This window comes from Pholcus phalangioides, unplaced genomic scaffold, assembly GCF_987345545.1.
Source record: "Pholcus phalangioides strain wild (caught in Gottingen) unplaced genomic scaffold, Ppha-v1.0 ptg000020l_1, whole genome shotgun sequence".
In the NCBI taxonomy this organism is placed as follows: Eukaryota; Metazoa; Arthropoda; class Arachnida; order Araneae; family Pholcidae; genus Pholcus; species Pholcus phalangioides.
In genome coordinates this window covers 5,178,393-5,193,679 of record NW_028301613.1, presented here as the reverse complement: position 1 = coordinate 5,193,679, position 15,287 = coordinate 5,178,393, and the positions used below count along the sequence as shown (strand labels likewise).

Here is a 15,287-nt window from a genome sequence, read left to right as displayed (position 1 = left end):
TTCTTGAGCGAACAGTTGGGTCGAGATTCGGGGTCAATGGTGTGAAATAAAAAAGTAATGGTTTTTCTATTACCGTTTTCTCTTCGTTATACCACGGGGGCCATCATAATAGGATAATTTCTAAGAAGAAAAAAAAACAACAATGACCCAGATAACTAAACAGCATTAAAGTATACATACATATATTTAAATTACTAACTCGTAAACATCCCATTCGGAATAATATTGGGAGAATGGCAGACGACGAAATGAAATTGCACGAGTCTTCGCAGTATTAACAGTACTATGCGCGAGGGAGCTTTATATACGCAGATTCAAAATGTCCTGTCGTCTGCTATTAAGAAAATCATCGATCTATTTTAAATCCAAGAAAGTCAAGGTGCCACGTTAATTCCGTTTCATGGTTGCCTTATTTCATCGAGCCTTAAAAATGGGACAACCCAAAAGTTGAAACGGGTTAGGGGACAATATACGTAAATTGATTACTTTTTTTTTATGGCAGACCGACATTTGAATTGCACAATACTCGCAGGCATCTTTAATCAGTGTTGCTCCCCTGAAGTATCCAGAGTTCTCGATACTCTTGTCCAATTCCGTGCTAGCGAGCACTTCATCAACGTTCCAATTAAACACCTTGCACAAGCAACCATTGCATTCAAGGGTTGAAATCCTCTTGATTTCATGCATTCAAACATGCCGTAAGGGTGCTCTTTTTTTTTATGATAGGTACAGTCAGTGCTCGCGATTGGAAAAAAAGGTTGAAGACCTCAACCTAGGGCTATATGGCTCCCCTTACAGTCCTGGGATTTTCTATGGGGGCACGGGTGAAAATCAGATGAAAGGGGAGCCATGACAAATACAACGCACACAACAGGCAAGATGCCAAACGAGGTGGATGAGTAAAGATGCCCATAACAAATATGGATGTCCTATATTTCGAAAATACAGCAACCCAATTAAAAATGTGATTAACAAACAATATATATATACACATGATAAAATATCATACGATGCCCATAAATTATACTTATGGTTGTCTTATTCTAAGAATGGATAGCTTCTCGATTCACCCCAACATGTTTATCTTATTTCTTTTTAAACGTGCCAATTGTGTTAGAATTTTCTATCTTCGGGGGTATCTAAGCTGTTCCATTTATTAACAACCCTATTACAGAAAAATACCCTGCGGCACCCATAACCTAGAATTGTCCCTTACTAATCGATACTGGTGTCCCCTTGTCAAATCAGTCGATTGACTGCGTATTAGTGATTCATGGTCCATCCTATCCATCCCATTAAAAATTTTGAACACTTTAATCATATCTCCCCGACACCTGCGTTCATATCCAATGTTAACATATTCAAAAACTGAAGTGTCTTCTTAACTCTCTGCACCCTTTCAACCAAATCTATGTCCCTCTGTGGGTGTGGTCTGCAAAACCTTACAGCATACTCCAGTACGAATTAAGCCGCGGAAGAATGACTTTAGGAGAACGCGGAGAGACCTTTTTGAAAATGAAACCGAGCATTCTATACGCTTTTCTGACCACCGCTGAACAATGTTCAGAAAACCTAAGCTGCTCGTCAATGAGAATTCCCAAATCGGTGACCCTAGTTGCATCCGGGATAGTGACACCAATCAACTCGAAAGAGAAGCGTGGGTTGTTCGAATCAAAATGAGCGACCATGCAACGCTAAACATCATGCTCAAATCCTGTTAAAGTTTGTCTGGAGCAACTCCCTATCGTTTTTGATTCCCGACTACCCCCATTAGCTTCACGTCATCCATGAATTTGCTAGGAATCCCATCGATACACTGATCGAGTTTATCGATAAAAGTGAAGAAAGGATTTTCATTCGGGTTTCATTTTAAATTTAGTGTTTCGAGGTTTGAATAAATTCAATTCAATGAATAGAAAAAGTCTCCCTCCTGGATGAGGTGGGGGGGGGGGGGGTCTTCAAATAAGACTTGGGGGCACGAGAATAAAATATGGTCCAAAGGGCACTGGCTGAAAAAGGTTGAGAGAAATACTGCTCTATACTAGTTTTTTTGTCGCCCCCCCCCCACACAACTATGAAATTGGATAATTTTATAACGGTGCTCTTTGTTTCCACCTAAAATCGCCACCGGGGGCAATTGCAACCCCTCCTCCGCCTCTAGTTCGGTCCTGCTCTATAACCATTCATAATGAAAAGCGAACGAGATTCCATTTTGTCGCCTGCCACGCGCACCATATTCTTCTATTTACGGGTCGATAACTTACATATGTTTTACCTAAATGTGGTCGAAATAATTGCTAATTGATGCTAAAAATCAACACAAAAATTTGCTAAATGTCACGAAAATCACCAATCAGTGTCGAAAAATTCAGAGTTACATTTTTTTCAAAACTTACCACAGCTAATCTTAAAAAATGCAATCAATCACGGCTTACATTCAAGGTGGCATTGTCGTTGTTAAAATCTTTAATAAATTTTAAATGCCTCAAAGAAAAGACGTTTCTGTTTACAGGGCTTGGACTGGCATGGCCGAACATGGTGCAATTTGGTCGCTTACAATAAGAAATTGGCGCTAGGAAATATAATCTTGACGATATTTGGATAAAAATAATCGACCAGACCAGAATGAAAGTTTTCTTCCCGGGCCTGGCTCTTTCGGGCCATCTGCGGGCTTACAAATTGCAGCCACGGGGGCTACGTGTGAAGAGAAAGACAAGAGAGTATGTGTTTTCTTCTTTTTTTTTGTGTGCATGTGTAAGAGAAAATTTGTCAAAATTCGGGATAGTCAGTTAAATTGACTACTGGTCTGGTAACACGATTTATGCAGGTAAGTTGCGCCACAACCTTCTGTTAGTAGTTTTAACAGAAGAAGACAGTGAAGATAAGCTGTGAAGAACGTCCCACCTTTTTTTTTTTTTTTGATTTTTTGTGATTTGTACTCCAATCCGCCGAACAATGCGACAAGTTTTGTGGTAGCGTGGGGGGGGGGGGAGATAGAAGAACAGTGTTAGTGTTTTGTTGGGGGGGGAGAAGGTGACATAGGAAAGGGGGGGGAAGCTTGAGATACATATACACAATAAGAACAACAATACAAGTGAAAAATCTCTTGCTCTGTTTGCCGATGTAAAATATAAGTATTAATATTAATTTTAATTTGCCATGGAGTGAGAAGGTTTTCCGCCCAGCGGGCAAATTTACAAGGTGCCAAAATTTATTCAATTTCTCAGAAATTTTTACAAGATTCCTGAACAGCTATACATTGTTCCTGAGTAATAATTCAACTTGATTAAGATAGGGTTAATTATTTACAAGAGCTTGGTTACAAAAATATACTAGTGAGAAATGATTATATACAAGGGGCAGGCTGCCGCGAGGGGGATCCCAAGAGCCCAAGGGGGCTTCGCTCTTTAGAACGAGTCACGAGCTGATCGTTTCCCCGATCCGCTTTATGCGAGCGGCTCTCATCGTGATGGGGAAATTCTGCAGGAAGGCAGACTTTACACGCTAAGCCTAAAAATAATCGATATTAGGCGAGAAGCGGCGGTTTAAATCCGAGTTCCGTCTAACTGAATTCTGGTCGCCCTATGAATAACGTCCGTTTCTAAACAAATGACAGGAAGGTTTTCTTCTTTGGCAATTGCAAGTACAGCGAGGGTGCTCAACCTTTAGGGGGAGTGCACCGAGGGCAACTCGCAATAGAGAAATCACATCTACATACTGTTCATAAATTATAAGTGTTTCCTTTCGTGGATGCTATCAGTGATTGATAATCTTGGGTATATGAATTTAAAAGCTTTATATTTAGCTGTATATAGCTTAAAGTTTTATATTTTCTTTGTGAAGATGATTAATCGGAAGAAACGATTTAAAAAAATTCAAATTACAAAGCTGCGGACGAAAAAACGTGTTTACCGCACGGCTGTTAATGGAATACAATCACGATTATACAGGAATTTCGGCAACCAAGGTCATGCCCCTGATAAATGATTGCCGATAAAGGCTACGAAAACGAAGTCTTTGCCAGTTGCTTAAATGCGGTCAGAGGGACTTTTTTTACGGCTGCTCGATGGAAATGACTACGGCTGTCCTCTATGGGTGTTTTCCTTAACGACGACGGTAATCATTGACGCCACGACAACGTGAAAGCTCGCGTAAAATCTAATTTTCCGCCAAAATCCGGACAAATTTGAACAAATCCGGAGAGCGGGAGGAAGAATGAAAAATCGGGAGAGTTGGCAGGTCTGTATGTCGATCGCGTCACTTAGATACATCTGGAAATGTGCCTTCAGCTGCTTAAGCGATCTGAAACTGCACAGTGAATCGCCCATGTCATTTGAAACTGCACCGCGGGCCGGTTAAGTGCTCTGGAGCTATGCCGCGGGTCACTCAAAAAAGTTAGTAAGTTATTAACATTTTATGTAATTAATATTTTTCAGTTGCGACCCAAAACCAACAACAAGATCAGGTTCGCGACCCATGGGACTGTTTTTTCCGAAATTAGGGAAACCAGTGACGCAATAACTGCATTTATAACAGGACTATAAGTGGATTTGCACAACTTCGTCTAGGATGCTGCCGCTGCGAATAGTTTGGGCCGTGACCCATAACTCAAGATTTTCTGTCAGTTATTGGAGTTGTACGACCCACCTCGGAAGCTTCTGCGCGACCCATGGATTAAGAACCCCCTGACTTAGAGTGATGCGGAACTGCATCGCAGGTCGGTTTGAGGTCGCGGGCCACATCAGATGAATCCGACGACTGGGTTGTACGCGTATGAAGTAGGTACTGTACATGCAAGTACAGAGTATAGTAAAACCTCGTTTACGGACACCGACGGGACGAAAAAATTCGTCCGTAAAAGGTGACCGAAAGACCAGACGCGCCTCCACGTTAATATTCGTGAGAACCTCTAACGTATTGGAGACGCGCCGGAGACGTAAAAGGTGACCATTGATCAGGGGGTTTGAAACGCATACCTTCATTATGCAAGGGGAAATTATTTGGCCGTAAAAGAGGGGTCACCGCATCTGTGGGCTGACCGTTAATAGGGGGTTTTAGTGTATCATGAGCAGATTTTAATCTCGCTGAAAACAACATTGACCATATTCCATCAAGAAGACGGGAGTTTAATAAATTGAGTAATTCATTATCTCAATTCCACAAGGAAGCCGCGGGTGAGAGAACAACAAGCGTCCATCGTTTGGGAACCCCAGGAGTTGAAGTTAAAGCAGCTTCGCCTAAAGTATATTATTTCGTACGAGCGCTCAAGAGCCTACTAGTGACAATTTCAGATCACGTGAGCAGAGGATTCATGGTCTGTACTCGAGCCCATGACTGGTATCAAAAACACATGTTTTGGGGAGGGGTGGGGTGTATATATATATACTACAACAAGAGGGAGGGAAAAAATCTCCCTGATTTGTCCTTCCTACCACGGGGGAACCAAAAAAAAAACCAGGTTTCGTGGACCCACCAGAAAGTGGGGGGACAACGAGAAGGTCAAAAGTTCACGTGGAAGGTACACAAGGGAAGATCGATCCCCTCTGGTTGGGGATAATAGTAAATCCCCCACCAGGGCAAATAAGAATACAGGCAATGTCCCCCCCTCCCTCCATGCATTCCTCTAAAAATAGTTGAGGGCCCGCTCACTGTTGTGCTCATGGGAGGATCACGGCACTTGGATACAATTGTGTGGTTGAGAGGTGGAAGGGGAGGGGGGGGGTGTTGAAAAAATCTGCGAAGACCAATGGCTAGTACAAAGGTGCCCTGAGTCACGGCCGACTAGACATAATTGTTTAGTGGGCTATGCCTGAGTAGTGGGAAGGATTGGTATCGTATATCGCTACTGTATTTTTATCCTTGCAGCAGCATCTGTCTACAACAAAGCTGCAGAAAGCGGCTTTGGTCTACAATGACCAGATTTCCATGAGAAAAAAACTGGGAAAAACCCGTTATTTTTTGACCAGTACACAGGGTGTCTGTCCCGTAAGTGCTAAAGCGGCCTTTATCTCATCAACTGTCCGTCGTAGAGGTATGATTCCAGTTTGAAAAATGCTCAAAAAGGCGTTCAAAAATTACCTTGCACCAGTTTTGAGAGTGAAAATACAGTGTCACAAAATTAAAAAAAAATCTAAATTTTTATATGGTCCTCCCCCTTGTTCCCTAACTAATTAGAGAGTTGTTGCCCTGTCTCTCCTGAGGCCAGAAAAAAAAAATTCCGCGTTTTTTTTTGTATTTTCACTCTCAAAACAGGTACAGGGTAATTTTCGAACGCCCTTTGAGCATTTTTTTTAAATCGAAACTAGACCTCTACGACAGATGGTTAATGAAATAAAGGCCTCGTTAGCTTTCACAGGACAACCTTTATGTTTTCTCGAGTCACAAATCGGCACAAACCGGAAGTCTGGTTACCCTGCCTCAGCCAGATCAAGAAAGTGGCGATCGCCCCTCCCATAGAAATCACTTGTCAGCGACTTACATCCACGCGAAGGGAACGTTTGAGAATTAAATTTGCGTCCCCCCCCTCCCCCCGATCCAGCGCTCGGAGAACAAGACGCCCCCTGCTTTTCTCTCGTTGCATGCGGCACTACCTCAGAGGTTTTCAACCCTTTTCATCATCAAAGAAGAGCGCTCTTTCTGCAAGTTCGACATACGAACTTGCATGAAAACAGGACGACTTCCATCCTAGAAAGCAATTTGTACAAGGTATTTAATTGGAACTTTGATCAAGTGCTCGCGAGCATGAAATCGGACACGAGCATCGAGCACTCCGGATGCTTCAGACAGCACCGTGGTGCCCACGAGCAAGGGGTTGAAGATGCCTGCACTACATGCTGGCCGTACCAGCAACATGGGCCGAACATTCTGAAGCAGGGCCCCTAGGCTGAGATCTTTTGCGGGCACCAGGTCAGACTTTCCACGGGCCCAACTATACTTAATTTATAACGTGAAAAAGCAAAACATAGTGAAATTTGTCCCCCAAGGGCTAGTCTTGTCAAATCCGCCTTTGTGGGGGGGGGGGGGGCATGACCAGCAGTGTCGGAGCGAGTTTGTGCTCGAAAGAAAAAGGAAATTTGTAGACGGTCCGACACCCCCAGAATTGATTCAGCAATCGAAATTTCCTACCTGAATCTCAAGACGAACACCCACAAGTCAGAAACCACTTCCGACACCCCCTCCCCCTGACCGTTACAGATAAACAATTGGGGCAATTTGTCGGGTAAAGACTCGACGCATTACCACATCAATATCCTCGGCTCGGCGACAAGTCAGCGAAGCCCCCTCCCACACAGTGGTTCGACCACCCCTCACGATAGAAATTTCTGACTACGGCCTCGATGATACCTCCCAATCATAAATCGCAATCAAGACGAGTATTTTTATTCCCGGCGAAATATACCACGGCACCGGCACATGATATCGCGACACTCTTGGGTGCCGTCGCAAATAGCCTTTCATAAAATAAGAAGGCTGAGGGCCGGAACCGGGGGGGGGCACAGGGCCGTCATTTCAACTTTTTCGGGGGGGGGCAAAGCACATGTATGTATGTATATATATATATATACACCATTTTTAGTGTATTTTTAAAAGCCGGGGGGGGGGGGGGGACAACTAAGTCCAGATATGGACCACGCTCTGTCCCAAGAGGGATATAAGCGATTTACCCCAAGAGGTTGGTCCACGCTGGAGAGGGCCGAATGCGCCGGCCCTCAATCCCTATGATTGAGGCTCCAAGCCATCAGGCCTGGTCCCCTACCTCCATTAGTCGGAGCAACTCGCAGCCCTCTCCCCGGGCAGTGCCAGGAGAAACCCACAGACCCGAACAAAACCCAAGGACACCCAGCAGGGCGGCGGTTTCCGGAGCGAACGAAGAACACCGTTACAAAAACTACCGAATTTTAAAGTTGAGGGGTGGATTGTGGTTGCCTTGGGCGGCAAAAATCCTACTTACGGCAATGACGAGGCCAGTGCGGTTTTGAACACACACACACACAGCAAAGAACGCGTGGAGAGGTGCTTATGAGATTTCTGGAAATTTCCTCAGTGTTAATTAAAAATAGCTGGAAATCCCCGATCTAATACGTTGGAGAGCGTTCAACCAAGCGTTGGTTAATGAGATGGAGATCCCACACACACACACACCATGAGTCAAGTCATGCCATTGCGGAAGAGAATGAAATTTTTTTTCTTTTTTCACGGCTACAGGAAGAACGAAATAAAAAAAACCCTCTTTCATATATTACTACAAGGAACGTTACGCTTATTAGCCGAGAGAGGTCAGTCGACGCCATCAAAAAAAGAACCCTGTAATAATAATAATAAGAATCGAGGGAGGTATGGGTATTAGAAAAAAAGTGTTACGACACGGCCACGTGACCCACATAAACACGGTGTTTGTAAATAACGCAGCAGCAACACAAATGAAAATGAAATCATTCTTCCCAAACATTTTAGGAAATATACGAATGCTACTAACCTCATTGCATCACGTGACCTATTAAAATATAACGGTTTAACAAACCGGATGATTTTCGTTTTTTTTTTTGTGTCTTACGGGAATCGCACTGGTGCTCGATCAAACGAAACCGAAACCAAAATCCCACTTTCTCAGTACCAAAGACAACGAACTCTGCTGTTTTTTTTTTTGTATTCGGTGTCGTCCTAATTTTTGACACTCCCTCTACGCAGGGTACTCTAGTCTAGAAGCATACCGCTGTGCAATCGTGTGGTCATTGTGACGGACTCGAATAACGAAGACCCAGGTTCGAACCCCCCACCGGCGGCGCAGTTGCTGTTCGGCTGAACTTGGTTTATGGTTCCCAAACTCGCGAACACTCTCGGGGCTTCTTGAGGGGTCCACAAACTTTAAATACACCACTGCGTGAAGGGGTGCTTCAGAAACGGGGTGGGGGCGGGCTTAGCGGGCTAATGGCCGAGACGGGCAAATTTGAGGAATGGCTGGCCAAGAAAATTAGTAGAACAAGGCAAAAATTTGCATTGCTCACAATTAATCTTCCAGAGAACGACGGACTGACCTTGTGTGTTTGCCAGCAGAGTGGACTAGATAGGGTGTGAGCATTGGACTGACCAGAAGAGTAACCTGTAGAGCAAGGGACCCGGTCAGTGAGTGATGTAGACATCTAGAGAGTGTTCGAGCATAGGACTGTCCAGGGCCGCAACTGGGGGGGGGGGGGGAGCAGGCGGGTCCCGTGCCTCGGTCGCTGGACCAGAGGGGGCGCAAACTTTATTCTCAAACCTCTCCTTCAACATTACAAGGGGGCGCCAAAATGCGCACTTGCCCCGGGTGACCAAGCATCTAGTTGCGGCCCTGGGACTGACCAAAAGAGCGATATATAGAGCAAGGGACCCAGTCAGTGACTGTCCAAAAGTGGCACCTAAAGCTTCTGTACGTTTGTGACTGACCTAGAGTCTTAACCTTTCTCGAGTCGCGAGCACTACCTATTCCCATAATCAAATGAGCACTCCTCAAGGCAACTTTGACGTACTTATCCCTGAAATCCAAATAATTGTGCTGCCTCGAAAACGCAATTTTTTACACAGAGGTCAAATTGAAGCGTTGATCAAGTGCTCGGGAGCACGAAACCGGAAACGGGCATTGAGCACTTTCGGTGCTTCTAGAAGCAGCATGGTACTCACGAGCCACAGGTCGAAACTAACTGACCTAGAGCGTGTGGAAGCATGCGAGTGACCAAAACAGTGTGCTAGCATGGGAGTGACTTAGGTGTATTTATAGGAGCAGCAGCCAAGTGGACTATAGCACCGAGCGGCGAATTCGAAGAATGTGAGTGGTCAAGAAAATTAGACTAGAATGAGAGAAGAGCGGCAAAATTTGTAAAGTCCACAGGCGGCAAAACCATAAATGTACCTCTGGCCGTATGGTCGCTTTCACGTATTCAACCGAGAACACTTGTGAATGATGAGTAGCTCTTTAGTAGCTGACGTTTTCCATATGCACTTAAAATTATGAATGGACAAGAGAAACGTCATAGCCAATTATCGATTTCAGCGTTTCTTTTGGTGCACTTACTAATGGCGGAAAACTTCCTTCGCACACTGAATATTAGCGTATTCAAATGATATAATTATGTACAAAGAGCTGCAGCCGCACATTTCCTGGATCGACACCCGGTAAAACCCCAAAGTTCTTGATATCACGTGGTTGGAGGATGTTCGTTTAGTATGCAGCAGAGCCCGCTAGCGTAATCAATGGCGGATTGCTTGCCTTGGCTGTTGGCAACAAACGTGACATGGTTTTCGTTTGTATGGCAATTACGGTACCCTACAAACCATTGGAATCGGAGCCGAAGGTGCTCGAGCACCCATAGCCGAGCGACCGCAGAATCGATTCAGAAATTAAAATATACTTGAAGCTCAACCGAGTACGTACTCGTGAATCTGCAATACTGCCACGATACGTTCGTAACCTCAGGGCCGCCCTTATCAGACGCGGGCCCCGGTGCGAAACTAATTTCGGGGCTATCTAGCCCCGATTTTATAATTATATTTCGTGGGGGGGGGGGGGGATCTGCGTCTAAAGATTCGTGCATTATCACAGAATACACGGGAATTCTGAAAAATATCTGCTCACCAATGAAAGAAAATTCGGAATTAAAGAAAGCAATCCCACAGAATTGAAGGAGATTCAGAATTAATGGAAGAAAATATTAAAGAATTAATGGAAATTCAAAAGTAATGAGAAAATATTCCAGAATTGAGATGAAAATTCAGAATTAATGAGAGAAAAGTCTCAGAATTAATGAAAGGAAAAATTCCCAAAATTGAAAATATACTAGGGTTTTTTTGTTTATTTTTTTCTCTTCTACCGTAAATACGGGGGGGCCAAACCACAGGGCCCGGTACGACCACACCTGTCGCGCACACCCCCCTAAGGGTGGTTCTGGGTGTGTGTGTGTGTGGTATTCCCCTCCAAACTTTTTTGTGGCACCCCCCCCCCCCCTTCCCCCTACGGATTTCGAGGCATTTAGGAAGGATCCAACGCCAAAGATTGCCTTGTTAGGCAGTGCTGCCTTAACGCATAGGCCTCCAAGAAACGAAGGGCCTCACAAAAATTAGATGTGTTCTTCGATTATTTTCGAGAGTAAGCATGTAAATTTGCAGGGTAGAGCACTAGGCTTTGGGGGGGGTGGCCCTGAGCCGACCTCACCTGGGCGTCTTAAGCCCAGGTGAGATCGGCTCTGGTGGATACTCGAAGGACTGATTTTGGTTATTTGCCTAGACCTGAAATTGTAGTGCGCCATACAGGTCCAAGCTCCCCCAATTTGTCCATAATACTGTACTTACGGAAATATTGGATTTGAGCTCTCTCAATATTTACAACAGCTGTAAGCCCATGGTTATTTATATGACCTCTGCTAATGGGGCCTGTGTGTGTGAGAGGCGCAAAGTCCATAATATACCTATAGAAATATGTATGTTGGGTTTGAGGAGCTTCCTCACCCCGACGCCCGAATAACTTCACGCCAAGAGAGCTCAACCTTATGGAGACTGCGGACGACTTTGGTTTGAAAACGTTTTGAGGATCACTAAATTGATCTGTAAATATGCAGCGGGTCACTTCGGTTATCTGTAAATGTGCCGCAGGCAACTTAAGTGATTTGGAACTGTGCCGTAGGCCACTCGAGCAATCTAGAGAGCAACGCCAAAACTCCCCAAACTTCTTGAATTGCGACCCCCCTTTTGACAAGAAATTTATAGGCTATTCGACCCTACACAAGGTGGCCACATGTCCCGTTTTCCCGGGACATTCTCGATTTATTTTTAGCAAATGCGCTGTCTCGAAGGCATTTTGTGAACACCTTTTTTCCTCTCGGTTCCAATTTTCACAATTAGTGAAAGGCTCTTAGTATATAGGCTCTTCCAGCGGGGAGGGGGGGGGGGGAGAGAGTGGATTTTGCCACCTCCACCCTTTCACCTCTCTCTCTCTCTGCTAATACAGTCGAATCCCGTTATAGCGAACTCCAAGAGACCGGAGAAATCACTTCGTTAAATTGAAATTTCGTTATAAAGGAATTCCATGTTTTTGCATTGCTCTTATGTAAGCTTATCTGAAGGATTAGAAAAGTGTTCGTTAAAACGAGAATTTCACTATTACGGTATTCGTTAAAACGGGATTCGACTGTACAAATTTCTTGGGGAACGGGGGGGGGGCGTCGCAGTCCATCCAGAACCCCCCCCCCCATGTATCCGCCTATGCCATCAATTCAATTTTTTTGCTTGGATAAGCTTCCTCCCACAATCTCAATAATGCATTGTATACATACAGGGCCACAACTAGATATTTTGTCACCCGGGGCAAGCCGGCATTTTGGCACCCCTTATAATGTAGAGGCAGTTAAAGGGTGAATTCGGCACCCCCTTCTGGTTCAGCGCCCGGGGCACCAGACCCGCCCCCCCCCCCATAATTGCGGGCCTGTATGCATATGTACAACTGCTAATTCACCCTATTTCAAGACCTCGCTCATAACAATACTAGGATTTTCGACCAAAGGGCAAACATTATTGCGCTTCCCCCCCCCCAACTTTAAAATGCTATAATTTAACAACGCTGTTCTTTGTTCTTCCCATCTAGAACTGCCGCCCCCCCCCCTAAATTTTTCCGCCCCTAAGGATGTATGTTATAACCGAACTAGACTTTATTTATTGTCAAAACAAAAAATCTTGTAACTAATCGGTAGTCTCCTCCGATTCCAGATTTACCCAGGGGCTCCGCATGTCAAAATCGGGGCCCCCGTCAAAACAAATTTTAGTAAAAGCAGAGAATACGCAACCAATATTTTTTTTAGGGCGCATACCATTGTTGTTCCCGCGATTGTTATCCAGATCACATTGCGAAATTGCCAAATCACCAGCTCAGACTAGTCATACTGGTCACAAATGACCATTAATTATTATAATAATTCGATAATTACTGTTTATAAAAACCGAAAATAATCGGGATACCTTCGTTATTGGCGAGGCATCGCGGAGAAAAAACGTCTATCAAGACCCCCCCCCCCCATCTTTGGTGGACGGACATCACATAAAACGTGGCCGTTAACACCGAATAATAACATCACAATAAAAATCAGACTCACTTTCTTCGGAGATAACAACTTGGAGAATGTCGTCTGCTGGTAATCTGGAAATACTGCAGAAAGTAAAACACAACACACACACACGGTAAATAAAGGGAGAGACAGAGGTGAAACGCAGACGACAGTCACGGACGAGCACCACGCGAGAACTTCTGCTTGGTACGGAGAACGCGAAAAAAACAACAACCAGTTGCTTCAGCTCTCAATTTTTATTCAAAAAAAAAAGTAAAATAACGCACGGGGGGGAAAAAGAACATTTTTTTCCCCCTCTGTGAAACTTTCTTCCTTCAAAAATAAAGAAAAAAAAAAAATTCCTTTCCTTTCCTTCAATATTACCCAGAAACCAACGCTCCTTACTCGTAATGACGTCACAGAGTAGACGTCACCGGATGACGTTGAACGACGAAAAGAAGTAAAAAGATGAATGGCATCGAGATTATTATTATATTTTTTTTTTTTTTTACGCGGCGATTCCGAAAGAAAAAATTATATTCACAAACATGATATGAAGGATTAAACATTAGCATTTATATAGAAATGTGCATAGAGTTATAATATTTCAATATTTATAGCATAAATATGTTGCAAATCGATATCGTCTGCTGACGTCAATCTTTAACTGAAAACTTCCAAAATATTATTGTGTTTTTCATAAACGAAGTGTCGCCGTTAGTGTAATTAATAATTCACGTCATTCCTTTGAATAATAATAAAGGATAATAATAATAAGGTTAATAATAAAAGTCTCATTAACGAAGGAACGTAGGATTTTTATCAGGTGGAGGCAAAGGCGATTTTGTCATTATAAAAAGCAACCATTTTATAAGATTGATTTTTTTTTTGTCCTTTGCCTAAAATTTTCAGCCCAGGGCATTTAGCCCTCACAGTTCAGATGCTGCCTTTTTTCGGTAAAATAATTCGCTCTTAGAAAAAAAAAAAAGACTGAAACAAAAAAATAGTTTTCGTAACAACGCGCGTGGCTTTTTATACGCCACTGCTTCGTATAAGCCACAATTCAAGAACCAAAAACGAAATAAATTTAAATGGTGTGTGACATCAGACATTATTCTTGGCTAAAAACTAAATTTTTACAACTCGGTTAAAGTTATATATAAATACTGAAATAATTAATCGAAATCCTTTAAAGTCAGAACGCTAGGACCAGGGGCGTAGCCAGAAATTTCGTTCGGGGGGGGGACCACTTTCATTTCGGGGGGGGGGAGGACCAAAGTCATAAAACAATAAATTTGGCCATCTTTTTCTCTTTTCTCAATAATTTTCTCACATTTCGGGGGAACCAGACCCCCAAGTCAAAGTCGTCGTGACCCCCTTCCCGCTACGCCCTTGGCCAGGACCGAAAAGTTATTTGATAGGTGCAAAAACTGAAAAATCAACTTTCAAAGCTATGTATGAGCCACGGTTTTGTAGTTTGTTCAAAATTACGGTAACAATTTTTAACTCACAAACATGATTGAAGAAACCGTGAACCATCTTCAAAAAGAAACCGTGATTTGATGATGATTATGGTAAAGATTAAAAAATGGATGCGTCGAGTAAATCATTTTTGAGTGATATTGTAAGTAAATGTTGGTGTTAATAGTATTGTTAGTATCATCTATTTGGTATCATTATTGTTAGAAAGACGATTAAAGGGGAAAAAACCGAATTGATTGAAAACTAATCTCAAATGAGGAAGGAGTCATTTCCAAAGTGTCTTATATATTGAAACAGCAAGCTGAAAAAATTACTGCGGGAAAATACAGTATAACTTGGTTATAACGACCTCACCTTGGCTATAACGCATAATTCAATGTCTGGACTGATTCTCATAAAGAATAATGCTGATGAACCTTGCTTTTTACGTCAATAAAAAGCAATCGGCTCGGATATAATGAATTTTTCATCACTTTTGTTTCCGTTTCAATGACGTTTTGCCCAAGAAATTCCCAAAATTGCCTTACCTTAGAGCTGATCCACATCCAGGGATTGCTCGTCTGTTACTTGTACCTTGTATTAATTGTGTTACAATGAATATGTTTATATATACATATTTTAGCATACTTGCTGTATTTCTCTTCACGGGTTATTTATAAGCAATTTTTGGAAACTTCGCTGACATTTGGCAACACGTATTTTTCTCCATAAAATATCGTCATTATAATCCTCATGAAA

General features: G+C 43.2%; 1 protein-coding gene across 1 annotated transcript in view; it reads right to left on the bottom strand.

The window, feature by feature from the left end:
* Positions 1-13,270, bottom strand: part of Pino (protein pinocchio) — a 28,173-nt gene extending 14,903 nt beyond the window's left edge. Inside the window, exons 1-2 of the mRNA XM_089248489.1 lie at positions 13,116-13,270; positions 74-120 (exon numbers count right to left, since the gene is read on the bottom strand). The gene's annotated coding sequence lies outside the window, so the exon portion shown is untranslated. The remainder of the gene's footprint in view (positions 1-73; positions 121-13,115) is intronic.
* Between the last annotated feature and the right edge of the window lie 2,017 nt (positions 13,271-15,287).